Below are 25,796 nucleotides of genomic sequence, written 5' to 3' on the forward strand. Positions count from 1 at the left end.
TTTGTAAGAACTATTTTTGCTGGGTATCTGTCCAAATTATCCAATATCCTGTGCCCTAGATTAAAGAGAAAAACTTTCTTGGAAAAAATCTTGCGGATAAATAACTTGATTAAAACCTGCAATAAATAATGATTGTTATAGTTAGAAGTAGATGACGTACTCATTTCTAGTGTCTCATGTCAAATATAAACTTGGCTGTAGGGCAGCCCGGGTGGCTCAGCGGTTTAGCACCGCCTTCAGCTCAGGGTGGAATCCTGGAGACCCAGGATTGAGTCCCACATCGGGCTCCCTGCATGGGGCCTGCTTCTCCCTCTGCCTGTGTCTCAGCCTCTCTCTCTGTGTGTGTGTCTCTCATGAATAAATAAAATATTTTTTAAAAATAAAATAAACTTGGCTGTAATTCCCTGTTTTATGGCAAAGTCATCCTATAGGTTTCTCTAACAGTTATATTAAAGTTGTTGAAAAATTATTACCCATTCCATGACTTTGCTATGTAGAAATTAAAAAGACAAGTGAGGGGATCCCTGGGTGACTCAGTGGTTTGGCACCTGCCTTTGGCCCAGGACATGATCCTGGAGTCCCAGGATCGAGTCCCACGTTGGGCTTCCGGCATGGAGCCTGCTTCTCCCTCTGCCTGTGTCTCTGCCTCTCTCTCTCTCTCTCTCTCTCTCTCTCATGAATAAATAAAACTTAAAAAAAAAAAAGACAAGTGAAACATGGTAAACATGGTATCTGCCAACACAACAGGTAAGAATAATAAGATAGATACACAAAATACAAAGAAGGTAAGTGGCTTAAGAAAAAAACAGATGGGGCACCTGGGTGGCTCAGTCAGTTAAGCATTTACCTTCTGCTCAGGTCGTGATCGCAGGGTCCTGGGATCCAGCCCTGCATTTGGGACCCTGCTCATAGGGAAGTTTGCTTCTCCTTCTCCCTCCCCACCATTAGTTCTCATTCTCTCCCTCTCTCTCTCTCAAATAAATAAATAACTTAAAAAAAAAAAAAGAAAAATAAAGATAAAGAGCAATTTATAAATAAAGAGAGAAGAGATAAAGAAATTGTAAGTTTGGGGTAGCCTTAAAAACTTTCTGGATGAGAAATGTTTGAGATTAATTTTAAGGTAAGTAAGGAAGAAAAGAAGGCATTCTAGAGAGCAGGAGGGGAAGAGTGAAAAAGGAGGAAGTGCATAGTACCGTTGTGTTCAGGTCCTTTGAAGATTAGAGTACATAGGTGAGGTAAATGATAAAGTAAAAAAGGTTATTAGCAAAAATTTATTTAGAAGGGAAAATTGAAGATAAATTTGTGACTTAAAGTCTACTGTATAATGGTGGCTTTATTTAAAGAAAGAAGCAAGGCAGGATAATGCAGTGATTTTAGGAGCATGAAAGTGATATATACTGTTATTAAAATGTTGAGATCATATGCAGCTGATAAATTACTGAACTCTACATCTGAAACTAATGACTAAAGACTTATATGTTGGCTAATCGAATTTAAATTAAAAAAATAAATACAGTATCTGCTTGAACATTTGAGCTTTTGAATTATGATTTGAACCTTAAAAGACGACGTTGAGAGAATAAGGGCTGCAGTTATAAGATTTGATATCAACCTCTCTGGGTCTTCTAAATTGTATGGACTTAGGCATGTCACAAACTCTTTATTCACTATTAAAAATGGAGATTAAAAGTGTATTTCAGTCCATCATGGGAGCCATGAGGGAGCAGCAGCCATGGCTCTGTGCTATCCCATGACATGGGCCTCGACAAGGGCCACAAGGTGACTGAACATGAGCAAGCCTAGGCATGGCCACTGCCGCAGCGCCTCACCAAGCACACCAAGTTTGTGAGGGAGATGCAGCTTCCCCCCCATACAAGGAGCAAGCCATTGGATTGCTCAAGGTTTCCAAGGGCAATCGGGCCCTCAGGTTCATCAAGAAAAGGATGGGGACATAAATCTGTGCCCGGAGGAAGAGAGAGTAGCTCAACTAACATCCTGGCAGCCATGAGGAAAGTAGCAGTCAAAAAGGATTGAACCCCGTCCCTCCATGTGTAATAAAGCCTTTTTGGGGAAAAAGAAATGTACTTCAACCTATAAAATTCAACAAATCCAAAATGTTGATAATGTGTGCATACAAGTAACAGTTGAAGCCATTAACTAAAGCCAAAGACCACAAGGGAAAGGAAGGAAATTGAGTGAGGAAAAATTAGAGAAGGAGACAAACCATGAGAGACTCCTAACTCTGGGAAACAAAGGGCTGCAGAAGAGGAAGTGGATAGGGGGATGGGGTGACTAGATGTTGGGCATTAAGGAGGGCACATGATGAGATGAGCAGTGGGTGTTATAGTATATGTTGGCAAATTGAATTTAAATAAAAGATAAAAAAAGAAATAAAAGAAGAAGAAAAAGAAAAAAATAAAAAACTAGAAGGCTTGACAAGGGGTTAAGGCAACTGATAAATGGAAAAAGGAATTCTAGTCATCACATGGAGTTTTGTTGATATTTGTTTTTATAGTTTCATGACCCACATCTATATACCTACACAATATACAGCTTGGTTTTGTTTTTGAACTTCTTAAAAAGAGTACCAAATGTAGGCAGTCTTCTAAGATTTGCTTTATTGCCTCATTCCCCTCAGATTATGACACTAAAATTCATCATCTATGATGTTTAATTACAGATCAATTTTTATTGTTGCATGCTATTCCATTTTATAAAAATTCCATAATATAGTTATTCAATTCCAGTACACATGGATGCTTTTGTTATCTCCAGTGTTTTTACTATTATGAACAGTGACACCATGAACATTTTTGTTATGTTTTCCAGCACATACGTGCAAGAATTTCCCCTGGCTATATATCTAAGGATAGTATGTATCCAGGAATATTCAACTTTATAAAACAATGCCCAAATTGTTCTCCATAATGTTTGTATCATTTTATAGTGTTACCAGCAACTTGTAAAAGATCCATGTCCTCTCCAAGTAGCAGTTCCATTAGATTTTTTAAATTCTACTGACAAGTGATAGAGAATGACATCTCATCATGTTATTTATCAATATCCTCCCAATTACTAGTAAAGTTGGGTGATTTTTCAGAAATTTATTGTCGATATGCATGTTTTGTGATGTGTCTATTAATATTTTTGTCCACTTATTAATTTTCTATATTTTAATTTATAGGATCTATGTATACTTGATTATAATCTTCTGCTGACTAGAAATTTTTCAAATAACTTCTCATTCTCTCCTCGCTCTCTTTAAAGTCCATGATGAAAAACAAAGGCTCTTAATTCTCACATAATCTGTTCAGTTTAAGTTTTGTGCTTTTGAAGTATTCTATAAAATATTCTCTAACCCAAGGTCAGAAAGGTATGCAACTATATTTTCTTCTTAAAGTTTTAAGTTTCCTTTTTAAAGTTCTTAATTCAGGATCCCTGGGTGGCGCAGCGGTTTGGCGCCTGCCTTTGGCCCAGGGCACGATCCTGGAGACCTGGGATCAAATCCCACGTTGGGCTCCCGGTGCATGGAGGCTGCTTCTCCCTCTGCCTGTGTCTCTGCCTCTCTCTCTCTCTCTCTCTGTGTGACTATCATAAATAAAAAAAAGTAAAATAAAAATAAAGTTCTTAATTCATATAAAGCCAATTTTTGTATAGTGTGTGTGATCAACACAATCTGATTTTTTCCTTATTAATGACTCACTTTTAGCTCTATTTATCAAATATTTATTTCTTCTCTTTTTCAGGAATCTGAAGTAAAACTCAGTGATATATCAAAGTTTTATCAAAAGAGAACTACCACATGATCCAACAATTCCACATTCTGGGTATGTATTCAAAGAAAATGAAAACATAAATAAATAAATAAATAAATAAATAAATAAATAAATAAATCCCTCTGTTTACTGCAGCATTATTTACAATAGCCAAGATATGGAAACAATCCAAATGTCCACTAATAGATGAATGGATGAAGAACGAACACACACACACACACACACACACACACACACAATGGACTATTACTCAGCCACAATAAGGAATGAAATCTTGTCATCTGAGACAACATGAATGGACCTAGAGGGTATTATGCTGAGTGAAACAAGTCTGAGAGAAAAAAGACAAATAATATGATTTTACTTACATACATAACCTAAAAACAAATGAACCAAACAAAACATAAACAGACTCATAGATACAGGAAACAGTCTGGTAGCTGGCCAAATAGGGGAGGGAGATTAGGAAGTATGAACTTCTATATGTAAAGTAAGTCAGTCACAGGAATGTAATAAAAATAAAAACAAAGTTTGATCTAAGAATGAGTGTTCTCTTAGATCTCTTCGATTTAGTTCCTGTAGTTGGTTTTGTCCTGTCCCCATGGCAGTATCATTCTTCCCTAATTAATGTTACACAGGGCAATTCCTCCCAACATTCTTCTTTTTATTTACATATATGAACCCATTTTGTATCACATATTATTCCTGATTCTACAGATGAGGAACTATGGTATAGAGAGGTTAAGTAACAGTTTAGGTTACAGTGAGTAAGTTCCATAGGTGGGATTGTAAACTAGGCAGTCTGGCTCCAGAGAACATTATTACCCCTAACATGCTATACTGCTTGTCTCCAGAGTGCTTTGGTTATTTTTGGTCTTTTGTTTTCAAATAATTTTTATAATCAACTTATTAAGTGCTAAGAAAAACCCTTCTGTGATTTTGTGATTCTTTTTTTTCTTAAGATTTTATTCATGAGAGACACACACACACAGGGAGAGAGAGAGAGAGAGAACACAGGCAGAGGGAGAAGCAGGCTCCATGCAGGGGAGCCAACGTGGGACTTGATCCTGGGTGTCCAGGATCACGTCCTGGGCTGAAGACGGCGCTAAACCGCTGAGCCACCTGGGCTGTCCTGATTTTGTGATTCTTAACGACGTCCCTCACATACACATACACATACACACACACACACACACACACACACACACTTATTTGGGTATAATCAATCACATTAACATTTCTGCTGTAAAAACTTACTTAGGAATATTATTAAGAAAAGTAAGATAAGTAGTACCATAAATTTCTTCTGATCAGTTCAGGTCTAGTTTTGCTGCCAAATGAGTTTGGTGCCAAACTGATGAAAAAAATCTTTGTTTAGAAATCTTCAGATCTTTGGAACTGTGGAGTATGTCATTGCCATTTAAAAAATGAGGAGAAACAGCCCCTGAAAGGTTAAATAATTAGATCAAATAAACCTGCATTCTTAGTTGGTAAACTGCCTATAGTTTGCTCCAGGCTTTTTTTTTCCTAAAGAAATATTTGTATATGAATTTTTAAACTCCAAAGTAAGAATATAGCATTTTCCTTTGGATCTGGATCTATAATGACCCCAGATCTTTGCCTAATTTATCTTGTTCGCTAACCTTTCCTTGGCTGATAATCTGTTCTTTTTTTATTCATCCACATCCAATCATCCTCTGCTAGCTAGCGAATCTGTCAAAACCAACAAAACAAAATATAATTGATAAGTTAGTAATGAAAATGCCTTTGAAGCCTACGACAAAAGATGACTAGATGTCAAGCCCATTCACAGAATTTTATTTAATATACGATTCAAATTCTAGATTTTGTAATTTAAGTAAAAGATTATTTTAGGTAGATAGTTTACCCTTAATCTGTTCACATTTCCAAATAAGTGATATTTATTTTTTCCATACTGAAATTCTGTTTTCTTCCCCATTCTCTTACTCCCTGGCTTTTAATTGATTTTTCTGTGTTAAGTTATTAAAATCCCCTTTTAAAAGTGGTAACTTATTTTTCCATTTAGGTGAGCTGATTTTCTTACATTAGAAAAGGAGCATTATTCATTGTTCTAGTGCCTGGCACACTGTAGGTATTCGATAAATGAATAAAATAGAATGACCTCTTAAAATGTTGATGTCCATTCCTACCTAATTGAAGTTTAATTTAACAATAGCTTCAGGATTACATATTAAAGAGGTCTCAGGAAAAAGTAATAAATGGAAATACTTGTCATCCTGCTACAGACTGAAGTATAGGTACTGAATTTTTTATTGAGGTACAAGTGAAACCCTAAATACAAAAAGAGCAGAAATATGATAGATGTTCAATAACATTGTTGATTTAAACTGAATACCTGAAAGTGCTCAAGTCTGAAACTTTATCACTCATAGAATACCCCACAGCTGTCATTGATAATGCCTGAATATAACTATCATCATTCAGTTATATGGTCTTGCCTATATTTTCTTATATCTTACCAATAAATTTACAACTCTTCAGCCTATGTGCATTGAAGGGTTCAGAGCTATACAACTTAGACCAGCAGTTTCTAAACCACACTTTACTTGGAAAATAAAATACGGATCTTGTTCCCTATTCTCATCTACGGTAACATAATCTGTGAGTGTGGGGCCTGGGATTCTATACTTTCTTTAAAAAAAAAAATATTGATCAATTGATTTTTTTTTTTTTAGAGAGAGAGAGAGAGAGAGAGAGAGCATGTGCAAATCAGGAGAGGGGCAAAGGAAGAAGGAGGAGAAAGATTTCCTGCTGCGTTAGGAGCCCCATGAGGTGCTCCACACAGGGCTCAATCTCACATCCTGAGATCATGACCTGAGCCAAAATCAAGAGTCAGTCACTCAACCTTTGAGCCACCCAGGTACCACTGGGATTCTGTACTATCTAAAAGCTTCCTCAAATGATCACAAAGTGCCAGTTGGCATTGGCCCGTGGAGCAATGTTTAGGAACTGCTGTTTGTGCCTTAAATTTGAAAGCTATCTCCACCACTCCACAGAACGTTACAGATCTATTAACTGATACAGATGGTTCTGTGATGCCCAGTTTGGATCATCCTTGTTAATCTTAGAGGGAAAAAAATAAGTTTGCAAATGATATAAGAACATAGAGATATTCAATGTTGGTTCAGCATTCTAGAGAAGTAGAATAACAACATGCTTCAAATATCTCTTCTGACTTTTGACCCACATCATTTGAAAGACCTTTTCGATCTTTTGAGAAGGATCAATGGGAAAGACAGTTTTGTTCCAATAGGGATTCATCTAAGTATGATCCTCAATCTGGATAGGCTAGAAATAGTTAGGGCTCATTTTAACAGCGGAGTCATAAAATGCAATGTTTACTAGAGAATTGGACCTGATCTTTTACATGTACACTGGTGGAAATTCAATACAGTTATAAAAGAAAACTGAGAAAGAAAAACAGTTGAATGTTTTTGAGAAATTTATAATCACAGTATCTATCAGTAGATACCTTTGCTAACAGACTAGACTATTCTGGAAGCATGATATTCACTCCCCATTTCTTGTCTCCTGACATTGTTTAATCATGAGTGTCAGAGTGAACAGTATGAGCTGGTTTCATCTCACCCATTCCTTTGCCATGAAACCTGTAGATAGGCCCAAAGAAGGAACTTCCAGTTCCAAGATGACATCATTACTGCACTTTGCTCCTACTGATTCAGCTCTGCCAAAGGATGCTATGAGAACCTGCCACAGCGCTTCTCCTCTCAACCAAAGAGTACATTACCTGCTCTAGAATTAATACAGGTCCCTGTCAAACAGAGAAAATTTGATGCCTCTTTCACAATACTTTTTCTCTTTGTCTGATTTTTATTAGATCCTAGAGCCATTTTTTTCCTTTTGAAACACCATTTTAAAAATTGATAGAAGCCAATGAGAAAATGATTCAAATGATATTCTCTTTATATGCTTTCTTTTAAGGATACATCCACTTCATGAAGCACCTATATCAACTGCTGAAAGGACTATATATTCAAATGTGTTCCACTGCTTGGCCATAATCTCAAAGGTACTTTCCAAGTAAATTAAAATATTGATGTTCAGATTATAGGATTGAGATCATCAGAATACTTAGTCTGTAATATCTAGGTATGAGTTTACATTAGTCGTACGTCCTACCTATTTAAAGTACATCTTAACAATATATATCACATGATATTCTAGGTATTTTATTTTTTATTTTTATTTATTTTATTTTTTTATTATTCTAGGTATTTTAAAATGTATTATCATCTTTAATAATCTTAATCACTCCATATTGTGCATACTTGAGCAGGCAGAGAGGATGGATATACTGTCTCCATATTATGGAAGAGTAAACTGAGGGTCAGGAAGGGTTAGTGATTTATTTACCTAAAGTCACCCCGTTGGTAAGAAACAGACTGGTAATTTAAATGCAGAGGTTCTCATTCCAAATCTACAATATCGTCCTGTACTTTCTATCCTCCCTTCTATTGTGATGTTGATAATAAATAATCACATGTAGATTTGTCTTTAGCTTTCTAAAACGCATGGTTTTGCCTGTTGTTGTTTTTTTCTTTCAATTAAAGAAATAAATTGCTTTAGCTATTGACTGTGTCCAGTTTTCTTTGAACTCAAATGTTAACATTTAAATCATAGTTCCTTCTCCATCCTTTGCTTCACAACATGGCAAAGCCCCAAGATTTAAGTTAGTGACCTGAAAATGTAATGTTAGCAGCTTTATGGAAGAAGGAATAAAGAGAAGTTGGACTGAACAAGATAAGACGTTTAGTCATTGTTTTAAAAAGCCATCTTTTTAAAAGCAGGAATCCTGGCCCCCTTGCATGAAAACTAAGGGAGAATTTAGATTTTAATTATAGACTTCTGCAAAGTTCACTCTTTGTACTAACCCAATAGGAAGCAGCTTTTTATAGATACCAATTTATTCAACTTTCTTTAATACTCCAAACTGAACTATTACTTTCTTCGTTTTTTTTATTATTATTCAAAGAAGTTTCTTTTGGAGCTGCTGCTATAATAAATAAGGTAACGTTTCAACTGAATTGAAAGCTATAGAACAAAATAAACCCCCTGTGCTCAGGACTTAACTTACTGTGAATAGTGTCAAAGTGACACAAAGTAATAAACAAAGAATGGGTAACCATGGAGCCCAGAACACCAGCAATTCCATTTGTCTTAACCAAGTAATTGGTACATAATAGTCTGGAAGTCATCTGCAGAGGTTCTACTGTCAGTTTTCCCAAAAATCACTGTGCAACCTTCTCAAAGTCATGTTTTCCTTGGGGCATTGGCTTCCCTCATCGATGAAGTGAAAGTTGATCCATATGTATTCAAAGGATTCTTCGCAATGTTAATATTCTAAGATCCCAAATGCTTATGAAGAGAATGATTTAAGAAGATCTCAGTAGTGATTAAAAAAGATAGAAAAAACAAATACCATGGAGGCTGGAAGCATTCAACCTCAGATGTGAAGTCCTTTAAAAATTTATTTTCCCCCTTGAGTAGGCTGGTGTTGCTAATAAGAGGATATTTGTCAGACTCTAGACATAATTTTACTTTGATTAAATGTTTGTGATGCTGCCTCAAATCATGCTACTCATGTAGCCTGATTTGATTGTCTGGTTTCTGGTTTCACTTTCTACTCTTAGGAATGTGTATATTGGTGCAATTTCATGGGCTGATTTTTAAAATAACACAGAAATTCCATACATGATTTATTCTACAAGAATAATATATTTTTGGGGGGTTCAGTACTTAGTATAATATGATGAATGCACTAAAAATACTGACAAAGTAAATGATATGATATGTGATTTCTTGCAATGAGGAGAACTATAATATATGGGTGCCGGTATTTATTTATTACTATGATTTGGTTATTATTCATGTTGAACACACTATGATAACTTAATAAACCATTGATACATACTGTTACCATCCTCCTGAAAGTCAGCAATGCTAATAGCTCCTTTCAGGCTTCTAATTATTCATAGTCTAAGCATAAAGATGAGAAGATCAAAGAGTGGAGGCTACAGATAAGAATAGGAGAACAGGGATCCCTGGGTGGTGCAGCGGTTTAGCGCCTGCCTTTGCCCCAGGGCGCGATCCTGGAGACCCGGGATCGAATCCCACGTCGGGCTCCCGGTGCATGGAGCCTGCTTCTCCCTCTGCCTGTGTCTCTGCCTCTCTCTCTCTCTGTGACTATCATAAATAAATAAAAATTAAAAAAAAAAAAAAAGGAATAGGAGAACATCTTCAATGTTGTTTTCTAATATGAGTCATATTTTTACTGGTCATCATTCTTTTTGAATTTATGCCTCTGAAATGGGTAGTGAAAAGAACATAGTTCTAGAAATCAGAACACCCAGGTTCTAATTCAGGCTTTCTGCCAAATGGGATGTGTGGAACATGTCATTTAGAGCCTCTAAAATTCAATTTCCTCTCCTGTTAATTAGATGATTCATTCTATAATTTTTAAATTTCATTTATTATTCTATAATTAGTTTAAATCCCTTCTCCAAAGTCTTGAACCTAGGTTCCTATGAACCAAAATGAAAAACATCATTTTATAACTAATATTTAGTATGTGATAGTTGACTCTAACTTGCTATCTCAATAATTCTAAAATTAACTTTATTGATAATGGATATTAAAATAGTCATTTTTGGAAAGGTAAAAAAGTCATAATATCACCATTAATAAAATTGCCTTTGGAAAGTAAAGGGTAGAGTATATGTCATTGTGTATTTAGAGGATGTAAAAGGGACTGTCTTGTGTAATTGATATTCTTCATGCCCAACAGTTGAACCCACAGAAACATCAAATTTCCCATAAAACTAAGCTATGCTTATTTCCTGTATGTGATATAGAGGAAATTGCATGCTTTATCACTCTACTTTATGTGAATGTTGGGGCATTTTACAGTATTATAACTGTAAGTACTACACAAATAAACTGATATTATTATAATGATTAAATAATTGTGTATGTACACGTATGTATATTGTGTGTATGCTCACATGCATGTGTATGCATATTACGAAGGAGAGAAAGAAAGAAAGAAAGAAAAAGAAAGAAAGAAAGAAAGAAAGAAAGAAAGAAAGAAAGAAAGAAAGAGAGAGAGAGAAAGAGAAAGAAAGAGAAAGAGAAAGAGAAAGAGAAAGAGAAAGAGAAAGAGAAAGAGAAAGAGAAAGGAAGAAAGGAAGGAAGGAAGGAAGGAAGGAAGGAAGGAAGGAAGGAAGGCAGGCTTAGAATTTGAAAGTAGCATATAGTTGTAAGTTAATGTGTTAAAGTGATCTTTTAAAAAAGTTGTATTTTTGATGGAAAGGCTTTAATTAATAATCTGCATTTAAATGTACTTCTATGTAGCAGTAGAAAATAGTATGCCATGATCTATGTGTGAAAGAAAAGCACATGGTGCGAAAATCTTAGAATATATTGCAGAAAAAAGGGGAAAAAGAAGTTATTGGTACAATGTACAGTTGAACTGAATCACTGACTTTATTGCACTCTAATTTACATATCACAGTGCAGGCATGTATTCAGGGCACATTTATAAATCAGACTTGGTCTGACAAGGAAAATAAACAGACATAAAACTTGTATTCGAATACAAAAGCCTGGGCTTTCCTAGAATAAAGAAACTCTTGTGGAAAGAATTATAATAGATGTAAACTGCATCATCCCAACCAATATCATTGTTACAAGTACAGAAATTAAAACACTTATACATAATAGAAAAAGCAATATTTATAGTTCATTTTCAAGGGCAGGCAGTTAGCCAAGTAGGCAAATATATTTACCACTTATGAAACAATCTGCCTAAAGAACCAATTTTGTTCTGATAATATGGTTTCCTGAAGCAGTGCTGCTCCAAGCACCATCATCACCACCTGGGAACGTCTTAGAAATGCAAATTCTCAGGCCCTAATTCAGACTAACTGAATCAGAAAATCTGAGAGAAATTCACCTTCTAGGTGATTCTCATGCACATGGAAATTTGAGAAGCACTAGCTTCTCAAATACAGTAGAGAAATTGGAAAGTAACTCTATTCTGTCATCACAAAACCACTACATACTGGATTTCACACTTATCATTTCTAAATAGAAATTATTCTATCATTTCTGAAGAACCCTCAAAAAGTTATTCTGGGATTGTTAGACAAATAAAGATACTTTTTAAGATTATTATATTTTATTATTGCATAAACTAAGTCATCAGATGATTGAGAAGCTTTCAATTGCTAAGCAAGAGTCAACAGTTCAGTGAAATAAAATATGTGCAGATAACTTCTACGTACTGGGCATTAGCCTTTTTTGCAGCCAATATCCCACACTCCCTCCTTTATTGCTTAAACTCCATTAAACTGGCCGGGGAAAAGAGAAAGGAAAGAGAACAAAGATAGCAGTGAACTGAAGTCCATCTAGATTTATTTATTCTGCTATATAAAGTGAAAGTTAAGTAATCTTAAACTTCCTTCAAACACTTTCTTGTATGTCTGGCTGTAATAATGCCGGACAGGAACAATTTGATCAATAATCATGTGGGAAGGTCTAGTAAGAGAATCTAGAAGTGACATCAATTTCTGTATGACAGTTAAATTTCTCATTCAAAACTCTTACCAATTTTTGTAATAATGATTACATGGTATATGACAAAAAAAAAAAAAAAACCTTCATCACCACACAGTTCAATAATGTATGGTACTTCTACTAGATAAAGAGAAGGTAAAAAATCCACAATGAAATTTTTATGATTCAAAAATAGTGTGACTTATAACCTTTTTATTTTATTTTTTATAACCTTTTTAAAAGCTGTTTAAAAGAATGTAGGGAAAAACAGAATACATATAAGGCAAAAAGTTTCATAGAAGCAAAAGTTCATCTTCTGAAGATTAGCTTATTCCTTGCACTTAATTATTACACTTCAACACATCTTCAAATTTTTATTAACATGAGATTTGCTCAGCATTATAGGCTAAGGCATTCAGTCATTTATTAGATCTTTTAAGGGTGTGTATGTACTTCTATACGTCATGGAGGCCCTCCCACATATTTCAAATGTATGTATGTAATACCATGATGTTTGAAGGTATATTAAAGTAATTATTCCATTTGCTTGTATTCCGGATACCATAAGCTGAGAGACTTTATTTTGACTGGAGAAAGACCTGACATAGAGCTCTAACTAGAGCTGGGCAGTTCTTGGTAGGACTTTTAAGAGTATACTTTAGAGCTTCAGGATTTTTTTTAAGATTTATTTGAGAGGAATTTAATTTTTTAAAAAGATTTTATGTATTTGAGAGAAAGAAACAGCAAGAGAGAGCATGGCTGGGGCAAGAGAGAGGGGGAAGCAGGCTCCCTACTGAGCAGAGTCCACTACAGGGCTCAATCTCAGGACCCTGAGATCATGAACTGAGATGAAGGCGGACACTTAATCAACTGAGCCATCCAGGAGCCCGCAAGGATGTAATTTTCTAAGATGTGATCACTAAAAAGAATGGTGTTGCAGCTTACATTTCACTTTCTAAATATCTATTTCAAAATTGAATTGAGAGTCTATCATAGGACTTCCACCTGAACCTTGGTACAGTAATTGGTACAAGACTTGACTTCTCACCATAACCACAAACTGGACAAAATATATACAGCCATCATTCTGATACACTGAGCAACACGCAGCATACAGCTGTGATTCCTGAGAGAAGGGAAATCAATTAGATAGGCTCAAAACTCACTCAGACTTTCTGTGTGGAGACACTTCCTGGACTGGACTCTAAGCAGAGCATTAACGATTCATAGTGAATACACTAGAGTGTTCAGAAGTGGTAGAGGCACCATGTCAGTAACTTATCTCAACTTATTTGGGAACTTAAATAAAAGAAAAATTCTTAAAGAGATAAAATTGGAGTTCTGGAAGGAAGAAGCAGATAAGGCAGAGCACTACAGAGCACAGACATCACAGAGAAAAAGCTCCAGAATTCTGCTTAGGATTCTCACTAAGGCTGGTGTTGATTATGCAAGGACCTTTAAGTAAGAAAACACACACACACACGGAATAAAGAAAAAAGAAAAGAGAAAGAAAAGAAAAGGAAAGAAAGAAAAGAAAAGAAAAGAAAAGAAAAGAAAAGAAAAGAAAAAAAGAAAAAAGAAAAAAAAGAAAGAAAAGAAAAAGAAAAAGAAAAGAAAGAAAAAGAAGAGAAAAAAACATTTAAAAAACTTGGACTTCGGCAAATTAAAACTTTTGCTTTTCAAAAAACACCTTAAATGAAGAAATAAGAGAAAACATTTATAATATTTATACATGATGAAGGAATAATACTCCAAATATTATTACTTACAACTCAGTAAGAAGAAAATGAAAATGATACAAACTGAAGAAAATATTTGAATGAACATATCACAAAAGATGATATATATAGCTAATAAACACATAGAAGTATGCTTGAGTCACCAGAGAAATACAAATTAAAACCATAATGAGATATCACTGCGCACAATCTAGAGTGGCAAAAATTAGGAAGTTTGAAATTATCAACTATTGATGAGGATTTTAAACATCCAGAACTCTCAAAGTTTTTGAGTAGAAATATTAAATGGTATATCCACTTTGGAAAATAGTTGAGCAGTTTATTATAAAGTTAAATACATATATATAAACAAAATTATATAGAAGCATAAGACCTGGCAGTTCTAACCATAACAACTTGCACAAAAGAAAGAATGGCATATAGGGTAGCCCGGGTGGCTTAGCGGTTTAGTGCTGCCTTCAGCCCAGGGCGTGATCCTGGGGTTCCAGGATCGAGTCCCACATCGGGCTCCCTGCATAGAGCCTGCTTCTCCCTCTGCCTGTGTTTCTGTGCCTTTCTCTCTCTCTCTCTCTGTGTCTCATGAATAAATAAATAAAATTTATTTAAAAAAAGAAATAATTAATTCAGCCAAAAAATATCAATAGATCTTAAGATTAGTAGGTAAAAATTTGCTGAGCAATGTGATATTTACATGGTTTCAAATACCTCAAAATAAAATATGTATTGAATACATAGGAAAGAAAGAGTGATTTAAAATGCAGAAATATGACAAATACTACCTTAATAAAGTGATTAAGGCTAACAAATTGTGTACTACCTGATAAGATACAATAAAAACCAAAGCACCACTTCTGGGATATTCCTGGCAAAAGTGCATACTGTGAATCTAATTATGAGAAAACATAAAACAAATGTGAATTTTACAAAATAACTAGAGGAGTGAATTTAAAGGAACATGGCAAATAAATGCAACGTGATTGAATTGTATACTTTGCTAAAAAGGATATTATTGAGAACACTGGCAAAACTTGAGGCTACTCATTAGATGCTATCAAGTACACTGTTAATTTCCTGATTCTGATGGCTATAGTCTAGTTATGTAAGAGATCTTATTTATAGGAAATATATTCTAGAGTATTCTGAAATGTTGAGATACTGTGTCAGTAACTTAACCTGAAATGATTCAAGATAAAAGGAAAAAATTCTCAGTACTATTTTGGTTATATTTTACTAGCTTCCTAAGGGGTTTATTAGAACCATAAAATAAAGAAACTAATATTTTCCACACTGTGAAAAAAATTTCTATTTTTACTATATACAAGAAAAATATATTTCTATTTTTACTAGATATATCATAGAGTTATCCTTCCAAATGCACAGGAAGGTAAGTTATGTGTGTCATTGTGAAATTAATAGTAATTACCAACCATGATTGGAAAGATAGTATGACATATATACTATACAGAAATAATTATTGAAACATTATTCACCAGAATGTTCAAAATTCATAACTGAAAGTAATCATTGTGAATTATTATTTTCTTAGGTTACATTTTGGCATTTTTTAAATTTAGCCACTTCCACAAAGTATTTAAGCAGTTTTCACCCCCTCTTCCAGACCAATTGAACACAGTTTAAACAGTGAAAACCACTGAATTATTACTATCTTGTGAGATTACATACTTATCTTGGATCACTCAACTTTGGTTTTTATTCTGAAATTTTACAATTCAGTATCTACTACTGTATTAATACCTCCAACTTCCCAGAGCTTTGATCTATTTCAAATCCAGACATCCCATTTTACGACATTTTTATATTTTCAATGTAATATATTAAAACTAATTAAAGTTGGCAGATGCATGCGATCATGAACTTTTCAAAGCCAATAAAATAGAGCCAGGACTGATCTTCATCAGTACACAGCAGTACAACCAGGCCAGCTGTTGAAATACTGAAATATTTCCATTCCAAATGATACTCACTGGGTGCTCTGAACCCTTTATGTAACTCATCATTGTCTTTGCCACCCAATGCAACCACAATACTGTCCCTCCTCTTGTCTCTCATCATCTAGAAACCAAAGAGGCAATACCTGGAACACTACAGAGCATTTCTAAATGCTTTAGGTTCAGTACCATGGCCAGTGTCTCCAAAGACTTGCCCATGTGTAACAATACCATATTGTATATGTGAAAGCTGCTGAGAGAGTGGATTTTAGGAGTTTTTATCTGTTTGGAAATCATTTCACAATATATACATATACCAAATCATTATGTCATACAATGCTGAATATCAACTGTATCTCAATAACATTAGGAGGAAAAATATTTTGAATAGTACCCTATGGTAATGTCCACTTGTTCACAAAAAACAACCTGTATAACTTTTGACATTATTTACACTGATCACTATTTTCTAATTTTATTTGCATTACTATTGGCTTGAACAAAATTTTTAAAGTGAAATTATTTACTTTATAGATAAATACCTTATAAGGTAAATGTAAAACAGTATTGAACACTTTCTGAATTCCTACATTATACTAATTTTATTCATTTTACAAAAAAAATCACTACACTATGAATTTTATCATTAGTGAGGACCAGATATTACCCAATATTAATCCAGATTCTGTTTTGTTCTATTAAGTAGGGTGAATAAAACACTAAATGAATTTTTTGAAGTTATAAAAGCTATGATGATACTGCTAATTCAGGGACACATCTTGAAAACCATTGGTTTATTAGATAGGCACAATTCTTCTAAACTCTGGTTGCAACACTACAATCATTGGGGATGACTTTTTTCCTTGTATTTGTATTTATTTATAATTGTGGCAAAATGTACATAACATAAAATTTATCATCTTAACCATTTTTAAGTGTGCAGTTCAGTAGTGTTAAGTATATTTACATTATTCTGCTAATCTCCAGAAGGTATTTTTGCATCTTGCAAAACTGAAACTCTGTACACAATAAACAATTCCTCATTCTCCCCTATCCCCAGCCCCTGGTAATTACTATTCTACTTATAGTCTCTATGAATGTAACTACTCTGTATACTTCATACAAATAGAATTATACAATAATATTTGTCTTTTGTGACTGGCTTCTTTCACTTAGCATAATGTTCTCTAGGTTCATACATGTTGTGGCATGTGTCAGGATTTTCTTCCTTATTAAAGCTATGTAATAATATGCTACTGTACATATAACACACTCTTTATCCACTTAGCCACTGATAGACACAAAAGTTGCTTCTACTTTCGGCTATTGTGACTAACATAAGAACACGGGTGTAAAATTACATTTGAGATCTTCCTTCCAACTCTTTTGAAATGGAAAAAAAAACTAGGTGGTATGGTAATTCTAGTTTTAATTTTTTGAGAAACCACTATATTGTTTTCCATAGTGTTTTCTGTACTGTTTTACATCTCCCCCAACAGTGCACAAGTATTCCAATTTCTCTTAAATCCTCTCCAACACTTGTTGTTTTTTCTATATAACATTCTAATGGATTTGAAGGGACATGGGATATTTTCTATGAAATCAAAGCATACTGAAATTAAATGATAAATGAAAACTCATTCATTATGAAATTGAACACTATTTTTTTTTCCATATGAAAAAGGGCTCAAAGATAGTCCTGGGTGTTCTTAGTCCATTCTTATTTTCTGATTTAAATATTCAAGTTAGAATTTTAATTTAGTCTTATAGTTATTTGGGCAAAATACACATGATTACTTAAATACAATCTTTATTTTATCACAAAAAATCAGTATTGAATAAATAATGCTTTTACAATGTTATTAAAACAGTGATGGCTATTAATGTCACTAATAATGCATCCCAAGTAGTAAAGGAAAAAGAAACATAAAAATAAGAGACTTTTCCTCAGACCTCATTTTTACAAAATCTGCATGTTGTTATCAAATGCTATTTCCTAGGTAAATTTTATAATCATACCTCCATTAACTAACTAGCTGTATGACTTGGGGCAAGACTTTTATTCTCCCTATGTTTTGGCTTCTAAAGAATCTCCCAAGAAAATTTTCCACCCCCATTGTGTGTGTGTGTGTGTGTGTTAGTATAGCACTTTCTTTCTTTCCATGTAGAAGTAATTCATTCTATTTTATCACTACATATGTTTGATTTATGAATGTACCTTTTTCATCTTTTTTTAATAATGAGATACAATTGTTATATACTGCTATATTATTTTTATCCACCTCTCATTTTGATGATCTGTGAGTTCAATTATCCTGGGATGAAGGATATTTTACCTGAAAGAATTTTAAGATAAAGAAAAACAAATCGAACAAAGGTCAGAAAGTTATCTTATATCCTACAGTCCCCTGGGTTAGCAAACAAAGAGAGAGTTTCTATGTCTCTCCTGGGAAATCTATGTCTTTGTGGTGCTTTTCCCACTTTGAAATACTTGTTGAGCTAATAATAATTCCATCTTAAGTACTCATAAGTGGAGAATGGATATACTTTTACACATAAAGGACTCACTATATGAAATTTTAAAATTGGATATAGCCCCTGAACAAATCAATACATGCATGTGAACAAACTGGTAGATATTATTTCCCATCTAATTTGTAAATCAAAGCTGTATTTCTCTTCTTGAGACATTTTAGAAATATTTTTTAAAAGTGAAAATAGGGATCCCTGGGTGGCGCAGCGGTTTGGCGCCTGCCTTTGGCCCAGGGCGCGATCCGGGAGACCCTGGATCGAATCCCACGTCGGGCTCCCGGTGCATGGAGCCTGCTTCTCCCTCTGCCTGTGTCTCTGCCTCTCTCTCTCTCTCTCTCTGTGTGACTATCATAAATAAATTAAAAAAAAAAAAGAAATACTCTTAAAAAAAAAAGTGAAAATATTTTCAAATAGTAGAAAGTACACACATGTTGCTGGATGATTCACTTTGGAGATGGATATTGTGAAACTATGTTTTTTTTAATAAAGGCCTGGCTGAAGACAGGGGGAGATGACAAAGTAGGAGGATACTGGATACAGAAAGGATGCAATTACATATATAGTACAACTCGCTCTGAGAACAACCTGAAGACTAGCAGAACAGTATAGTAGCAACAGAGAAACAGGAATCAACCCTGCAGCACAACAACCCACATGCTGGAGGGGTCTTGCAGTGACAGAGGTCCTCCCTGAATAGTGAAAAGTTCAAGCCCCACATCAGCCCCTCCTGCCTTCGGGACCTGCACCTGGAAGACAAAACTCCATAATGTCTGGCTTTGAAAATCAGCAAGACTTAACTCCAGGAGATTTGAAATTCAGCAGGGCTTAAGTCCAGGAGAGCCTGTGTACAATATCACTCATCCCAAGACTCGGTGCAGATGCAGCAGTTTAAAAAGTGCCTAGACCATACATGGTTTACTGACTAGTTTTAGAGCCTGTGCTAGAGGGGCAAGGGCAAGGATCTGTAGAAACTTTCTCTGGAATGGAAGCAGGTGCCATTTTATTTGTGTCCCTTCAGGCTAGCTGGCTTGATGCTGGTAGGCACCAGTTCTGACACTTTCCATCTACTTTGTCAGACCTGTTTGTCCTCCTACATCCCCCTGAAATGTTTCCTTAAAGTTTAGATTTAGAATTCTAAATAATGAATTCCCATTCCACTCTTTTGTTTTATTCAGCTCTAAAGTATTTCTGTGTTTGTGGATTCTTACACAGATTTGGATGAAGTTTTCAATAGCTGACAATTTTATAAGTGGTAATAAAGATTTTAAAATGACAATTAACAGTAAGTCTTTAAAATATGCCAGAAATTGAGTTCTTTTACACATGCTTAATTTACAAATATTGTAATGTACATATTTTGTCTCTTTTTGCCATCACAAGCACTCTTTGAAGTAAGTACTATTATTCTCATTTTTTTATATATAAATAATGTAACAGAGGCACAAAGAAGCTAAAAGACTAGTAGGCCACACAGTAAGTTAAGTGTTGGGGTCAAGATTTAAGTCTATTTAGCATGACTTGAAAATCTAGGGTCTTAATTGCCACATTATATTTTGTGCTTAGGATTCCTTCCTTTTCAGGTGGCAAAACATCACATTCAAATAGCTAAAGAATAAAAACTAAGAATTTGTGGCAAATGTGGCTTCAAACACAAATAAATCCATTGGTTCACACAATATCCTTGAGACTTGATAAAGCCTTCTCCATTTCTCATTCCTATTTCTGTTTTGACTCCACTCTTGAGCAAACTCTCCTCTTGAGCTGGTAATGTCTCTGATTTTACCCTCTCAAAATACTCCTCATAAATTGCGGAGGAGGGATGCTTTTTCTTGCAATAGTTCCAAGGATATATTAAATCACATGCTCACATTTAATCAATTGCTATTACTCTAGAATCAGTGGGTCTGAGTTACCAAGTCTTGGTCACCTGCTCATGCAAAGTTCATAGAGTATACTTTAAAATGTGCACACTAAAATATCTGTGATGGAAAAAGTATTCACGTTGTTCACTGTGCCCTTCAACCATGAAGGACAACCATGAACCAAGATCTATTGATGATTGCCAGCCTTCTCCATAAATAAAGGAATATGTGAATTATCATTTAGCTCTTGAACTTTCAAAAATGAGCCATTACTCTTGATTCTTGTTGCATATATAGCTTGTACTCTATTAGTTTGATGCTACTGCACCTGTACTAATCCATTTGATGGCTCACAAAATAATCACTAAATAGATAAACTAAGAGAAAATCCTTTTCTTGTATTATATATTTTCAATAATAAACAGAAAAAAAGTGGTCAAGCAATTCTCACTCCTGTAGACAAATACAATGAACTGATTCATTTTTAGTCAGTCAATAGTTCTATTCAAATTTAAGTAATATGTGATAGCAATTATCTTTTTATGTTTAATATCACATATTGATATTATGTGATTTCCAACATTACCATCTGAAAAAGGACAACTTTTTATCATAGTATTAACTGTGTATTCCATCTTTTAATATTCAGAGCAGTTATGTGACTCGTGACAATCTCTCTGCCCTTAGGAGCATATCTTATTTAGAATGACACATTTATTTTTTTACGATTTTATTTACTTATTCATGAGAGACACACAGAGAGAGAGAGAGAGAGAGAGAGGCAGAGACACAGGCAGAGGGAGAAGCAGGCTCCATGCGGGGAGCCGGACATGGGACTCGATCCCAGGTCTCCAGGATTATGCCCTGGGCCGAAGGTGGTGCTAAACTGCTAAGCCACCAAGGCTGCCCGACATTTATATTTCTGATCTTTTCTCTGCCTTTGCATCGAATAATTAATTTCCATTGTTTTTGGAAAACTTGATTATTTTGCCAACAAGGTTACTCTGCTTCATTTTTAAGAAACATGCCACTAATTGACAGCATTTTATATTAGATAGTAAATATACTGATGAACAAGAACAAAAGTTTTTGAAGCCAAATAAATTTTAGTTTTCAGTTATTCATAAGGTTTTCCTATCTCCACTTTCCTTTTACACAATGCTTACAAATTTTTCCCCGCACATAAAAATTCATCTTCTGTATTTACACTGGATACACTGGAACACCAAACACCCTCACCTTTTATATTATTCCGAGTTGTAATATTTATGTGATCATTTTCATCAGGCAGCCAGTTAGTCAGTAAACCAACAAAATTAATCTACAAAAGTAACTATTCCAGTATAAATGGACAGCATAAATGTCATCAAGTTGTGCAATGGGACACTGACACACTGACCACTAAGAATACATCAAGCAAATACCATTTGAAGCAGCTTATACACCTAAGAGCTACAAAATGCATGGATCGCTCATTCTCTTGTCATTTCTTTGGAAGTGTCTTCTTTGGTCAAGTTTAGCTGGATAAACCATAGAAAAGTGTCTGAAAAGTGTGTTGGGAGGCCTGTAACTTGTATATTTAATGAAGAACATGCAGATTCTTACCTGCTGAAATGAGAAGGCACAAGTCACCCATATAGAATCAGCAAGTAGCTCCCTCAGCTTCTGAATTCATTTTAAGGGAAATGAACCTCAAGGTTGATTTGATTGAAGGCACAGTTTCCAATACACTCACACAAAGGAAATAAAGTTGAAAGATTTATTACTTACAAATCCTAGACTTGAAATGGGGAGGTATGAGGCTCAAGGAGGACTTGAGGGCCAGTCCTCCATCCCAGGTAATGAGGGAGTACGAGATAGAGAAGGGTAGCAAGCCCCCATTACTTATAAGCTGGCTGGGGCAGAGGCCACTAATTTTACATGGATTCAACCCTAAGTGGTTATTTTAAAGATGACCCACAAAAAGCAAAGCAGCCACTTGTGGCAGGAATCACAAGCTCAAGTTCTTAACCAAATGTCCAGACTCAGTGTGATCAGCATTGTCAGACAGTAAAATACCTAGGCAGCAACTCAAAATAGCTGTTTTTTCATCACATGAAGTGAAGAGGTAAAGCAACTATGATATACTTCCCTAATTACCTGTAGGGTCAGGAGGGATATTTCCTGGGGAAAATAAGGCCAGTGATCCAGTATAATTTTCTTGTAAACAAAAATGGATTTCAGGCAACTGCTGACTAATAGTGTATTTTAGGAAAAGAATCTTTACCTTTGAAATGCTTTGAGTAGAATGCCCATGATTTGAGAATGTCTAAACACACCTAAAATCTATAGATCTATGAGCCATGTCTCTCTGGACAACATCACATATATACTGATGTGAGCCTTAAATCTCATTATATTCCTCTTATCTTATTCCGAGCTATAATCTGTGTGTCCAATGCAGAAAACAAAAACTGGAGAATCCTGCTAAGTATACCAGTTTTTTTTTTTCTTATTGTTTCCATTCCATTTGATTGCTTGTAGTATTGAAATTATTAGTAAAGTTTGATACTTAGTAAGTTTTCAGATTTCTTTTGAGTTTGACTTGACAATCTGGTCCTTTATTTTACCTCTGAGCCCTTTTGTTTTTTAATATTTTATTTATTTACTCATGAGAAACAGAGAGATAGAGAGAGAAGCAGAGACACAGGCAGAGGGAGAAGTAGGCTCCATCCAGGGAGCCTGACGTGGGACTCGAACCTGGGTCTCCAGGATCATGCCCTAGGCCAAAGGCGGCACTAAACTGCTGAGCCACCCGGGCTGCCCAACCTCTGAGCACTTTTAATTTAACATCCAAACACACACACACACACACACACACACACACACACGTACATATTTTAGTAATATACAGTGATGAAATAAAACTATAAAACTTAAAGAATAAAAAATAGAGAATTCAGAATGATGGTTAACTTGGGTAAGAGGAGGTACAGGGATGGGTTAATAGGAGGGCAAAACCAGGTGTTTAGAAGGAGATTAGTGTCAGTATCTTAGTTTTTCTTTGGAGTGTTATTTCCTGGATGCTTGCTACATTAGCAAAAATAAAAGCACAATGAGAGAAAAAAAAAAAAAAAGCACAATGAGGTATCACTTATTAGAATGGCTATCATCAAAAAGATGGGACAAATACTGGCAAGAATTTAGAGAAAAGGGAGCTCTTGTGCACTTTGGTGAGAATGTAAATTGATGCAGCCCACAGCAAGAAACAGTATGCACATTCCTCAAAAAACTAAAACTAAAACTATCATATAATCCAGCATTCTCACTCCTGGCTATATATCCAAAGAAAATGAAAACAAGGTCTCAAAGAGATACCTGTACACCCATGTTTGTTTCAATATTGCTTACAATAATCAGGATATGGACACAACCTAAGTGTCTGGAAACAGATGAATGGATAAAGATGATGTGCTATGTATACAATAGAATCTTATCCAACTATGAAAAAGAAAGAAATACTGGCATTTGCGACAACGTGGATGGACCCTGAGGACATTATACCAAGTGAAATTAAACAAACAAATTCAAGAAAAATACTGTACAGTATTACTTGTATGTGGAGTCTTAAAAAAAGCCACATCTATAGAAACAGAGAGTTGATAGTAGTTATTTTCAGAAGCTGGAGATGTAGGGGGAAATAGGAAGAAGGTGACAAAAGAGTAAGAGTAAAGCTTTCAGCTTTTGATCTAATGTAAAACATGGTGACTATAGTTGATAACACTATATCATTAAATTCGCTGAGACAGACCTTAAATATTCTCAACAAAAAGATAAATATGTGAGGTGATGGATGTGTTCATTACCTAAATGGGGGAAATTTTTTCATACTGTATATGTAATCAAATCACTATGATCTACACTTTACATATTTTACAGCTGTATATATCAATGAATCCTCAATAAAACTCAAATAAAATAAAATAAAATAAAATAAATGGAAAGAAAAAATACCTATGTACAAATATATATACATAAATATCAAAAGTGGACCCATCCCAGTACCACTATATAGTCACATACTAATAAATCAATGAAGCAACTAGATGGAAATAGACATTTCCAAAAAGAACTACAAAAATTATGATGACATATAGGACAATATCTTAATTAAACTTTAATTCCTAATATTTAGTATAGTAGCTGCTATTTGGTATGAATTCCTTTTATATATGATTTAATTTAATAGAAATGAACATTTAAAAAGAAACTATTATAGAAAAAATCAGGGGATGGGAGGAATATGAACAATGAATGTTCTCCCATCTTCACTCAAATTGATTCAATAAAGTAATATGTAACAAACATTTAAATTGAAGCAGTCAACTTCAAGTTAAATAGGGTAAATTGACTAAACATATCCACTTTTGCCATCTTCGAAACCATCTCTGAAATGTAATATGGCAAAATTTCTAGCACTCAAAAATAGTGTTGGCAGTTCAAAGAAAAGGACTACTATATCTGACATTTAGGACCATGCTTAAGAACATCCTTTTCGGTATTGTCAGTAGAGATTTGAATAGAATATTGCCCAGTCTAGGGAAGAGAAAGACACATAAACAAATACATGTTTAGTAGATTCTGTAATAAAAGTGTCATCATGGTGACGTAGAAAATTTTTGAGATAAATTAACCAACAAACTTGAGACTGCTGCATAGACACTAAAAACTACTAGCCTCAAATAAATGATTCACTTTAAAATGAGCACATAATATTTGATAATTGAATAGCTAAATTGGAAAAAAAGAACTCACTCAGCAAGATCTTAGGCAATGTATAAAAGGTATCAACAGTAAAGAACAACTTCATACAACCAAATTAGCATAAACATACATAAATAAATAAATAAATAAATAAATAAATAAATAATCACAATACTCAACATTAGTCTCAGACATGAAAAAAGTACATTTATGGACTGCCAATAGCAGAATACAGGCATACAACTTTTGTGATGACAATTTAGCAGTATATTTTTTAAAGTCATGAAATCAGCCACACCATTTGATTCCAGAATCTTAACGAGAATCTTATTTTATAAATATAGATTAACTATGTCTAATGTTAAGTTAAATAAACCTGTTGAAATTTCTAAAGTAATCACTAAGAGAATAGAAATCAACTACATAACTTCCAAAGCATTGGAGGAACAAAGAAGCAAAATTAAATATAATTCAGAAGTCAATCCAAAAGAAGGCAAGACAGTAAGGGGTTAATGAATATTGAAAAAGCTTGGCAAAAGAAAGAAAAGACAAAGAAAGGAGGGAGGAAGGGACAGAGGA

General features: G+C 34.5%; 1 pseudogene; it reads left to right on the forward strand.

Moving 5' to 3' along the window:
* The first annotated feature begins 1,732 nt into the window (after positions 1 to 1,732).
* LOC140625035 (large ribosomal subunit protein eL36 pseudogene) lies at positions 1,733 to 2,034 on the forward strand (annotated as a pseudogene).
* Positions 2,035 to 25,796: the final 23,762 nt, after the last annotated feature.

The sequence above is a fragment of the Canis lupus genome, chromosome 35, assembly GCF_048164855.1.
Source record: "Canis lupus baileyi chromosome 35, mCanLup2.hap1, whole genome shotgun sequence".
Lineage (NCBI taxonomy): Eukaryota > Metazoa > Chordata > Mammalia > Carnivora > Canidae > Canis > Canis lupus.